Source organism: Dipodomys spectabilis, unplaced genomic scaffold (genome assembly GCF_019054845.1).
Source record: "Dipodomys spectabilis isolate Male_0828 unplaced genomic scaffold, ASM1905484v1 ptg000197l, whole genome shotgun sequence".
In the NCBI taxonomy this organism is placed as follows: Eukaryota; Metazoa; Chordata; class Mammalia; order Rodentia; family Heteromyidae; genus Dipodomys; species Dipodomys spectabilis.
Genome location: NW_024870874.1, coordinates 5,497,501 through 5,500,052, shown reverse-complemented (window position 1 = coordinate 5,500,052; position 2,552 = coordinate 5,497,501). Strand labels below are relative to the sequence as shown.

The following is a 2,552-nucleotide window of genomic DNA, read 5'->3' as shown; positions in this document are numbered from 1 at the left end:
GCTGTAGACACAGAATGCTGATGACTTTTTTTTTTCTCCAGATCTGAGTTATCGAAAGAAAACCCAGTTAGTGGTAATTCTACCAAATACTTGTAACAGTCACATAAAATTTTAATTGATTTTCAAACAGTACAACTGTGCCATGAATCCAACCACATAGAATATAAGCCTTAAGCCCACTAGGTTTAAGCAATTGTGTCTTTGTAGACTAGAACTATGTAAAATAAAATCTGATAACTCCCTGGTGTTAGAGGTAGACAGTTTTCTTTCAAATCCTAGGTTTGGTCCTTTATTTTATTCAGCAGTGAAAGCCATGAATACAGAACAAATAACAGCTGTTACAATTCTCAACCATGACTTCTAACGTCAGAGAATTCAAAGTATGAACATAGTACACAGTAATGAAAAGTATCAAAAATTAGTTTACCTCAAAAAAGATAAATAAAACAGGTATATCCCACCAATACATAAACAGATGTTTGTGCTACAGTTAAAATTTGCTGTATACAAAAGATCATAGTCCCCAGAATCAGCTTATGATAGAAGCAAGAATACATGAGCCATTTAAATTGTCAGACATTATGCTTTATAAGGTATGCACAGAAGTTCAAGCAATAAATACATACATTAGTTCAAAGCCTTACAATAGCTACGCAAAGCAGATGCAGAAAAGCAGATTTGCTATTACTAGCAAGCAATGATATAAGAGTAAAAATTCATGAAATGCATTAAAGCAACATTTTTCTTAGAAAAAAGTCTGGTCATTTATGGGTCCACCAACATTTTTACATAATATGCACAATTATCAAAATACAGACCAAGCATTTCAGAAAACTCCAAAAAACCTAAAATCTATTTTCAAAGCAATTGCAGTTTTGGAGGTTTTTCTGGTATAATGTGCAAGCAGCTATTTCTTTTTAATTGTATTCATATAAAACCCATGCAAAACTCTACAGGTATATGCATTCTGTGGCTGAGACTTCCTTTCAAAAGTTTTGTAACTGAGGTATGCATACTTTAGCATTGCAGTCTTAGGCCACCCTTCTGTTGGTACAATTCTCACTGTAACTTTCAGTTCATCGAAGCATTTGAAACATGCACCCGAAAGACTCATTTTTCCTTTCAGATAATCCTTATAGCAGGATCCTAGATGACTGAAAACCATCCTTCACAATACCAATCTTTCTTTTGATACCATATCCAAAACTTCCGGTTCATTGATCATGACCCAAAGACAAACATAATGAAAAGTAGCAGTTACTGCGACGTTCTCACGTTTCATGCAATCTGCCATAATTGTTCTAATTTTTTTCTTTTTTTTTCTTTTTTTTCTCTTTTTTTTTGTTTTTTGTTTTTTGATTTTTTTTTTGCAGAGGTAGAAGCTTTCAGAAAGCCTTTTGGGTAAGTGGGAAAACCCTTTTGAAAGCCGTATGTCCTTTTATTTGGTGTGATAGATGACTGGGTATCTCTCTAACTCTATTTGCTGATTTCAGCAAAGAATAAACAAATGAGCTTAGTTTGCAAGAACCTGTTCCATCACATGGAACTGGTATGTATGTTAAGCTCTAGCAGCCACCTTCTGTCAAAACTGTTTGTAAAGCAATAACCATAATCAGGTTATGAGGTCCCTTGGTTGGGGGAAAAAGTATTATCAAGACTTGGCACAGCACATGAAAAGCAACACGGAAAGTTTCTAGGGTTAAGCAAACATCTGACTATGCTATCTTCCACAACATCATAATGTGTTATCATAGTTTTGGGGGTTTGGAGTTGTCAAGAAAACCAGCATTCCAACAATTTGGCCTGCGCAAGTCTTTGAAGGGAGTGTATTGTTAGTGTTAGTATCCCGTATAAGAAGAGGCAGAATTATATGTAACTTTGGTTTGACTGAAAATAAATACCATGGACTACAATTGCTATAATCTTTGCTTTCAGTGTAAAAACTCAGCTAGATCACTTTAAAATCAATATGAAATTAATTTTTGGCTTTACTAGACCTTTTATGTTTGGTTCCTACTTTTTTGTTTTTTGTGTTTTTTTTTTTTTCATTATAACTTAAGACTATAAAAAAATAGTACACAACAAAGATTTGGACCATACAAGACATCTTCTAACAACATGTACTCATCACCGAAAATAAGTGACTGGAAGGGGTGGGGGGGAACAAAAACACAATGTACTATATATATATATAACCATATGCAATCTGCATTTGCATCAAGTACATAATCGTTTTGGTCAGTGATCCACATTTGTTGCTTTCTAGCATATCATAACTTCCACTGCGGATTTTGTCCTCACCTCTGTCTTTAATGAAAGCAAATCTTCATTGCATGTAGATGGACATTTGGCCTCAGAAGATTACTCTGTGACTGAATTAACACTTTTAGTTGTGGTTATTTGTTGTTGTTGTTGTGTTTCTTTCTTTGTTTAGGGCTAAATGAAAAGATCCCAGAGGTCATCAGAAAACAGCAGGTAGTTCATGGAAAAGGTTCCTTTGTACGAATTGAAGTTACAGAAGGCTGACCAAAGCATGTGGCTGCTTCTGTCCT

General features: G+C 34.6%; 1 protein-coding gene across 8 annotated transcripts in view; it reads right to left on the bottom strand.

Moving 5' to 3' along the window:
* Window positions 1-1,359: 1,359 nt before the first annotated feature.
* The window catches only part of Foxp2 (forkhead box P2), a 266,192-nt gene continuing 264,999 nt past the window's right edge, over window positions 1,360-2,552 (bottom strand). For 7 of the 8 annotated variants that reach the window (XM_042695935.1, XM_042695934.1, XM_042695936.1 and 4 more), the window contains one exon: window positions 1,370-2,552. This exon is cut by the window's right edge and continues 1,057 nt beyond it. The gene's annotated coding sequence lies outside the window, so the exon portion shown is untranslated. The other variant, XM_042695930.1, reaches the window with a different exon arrangement.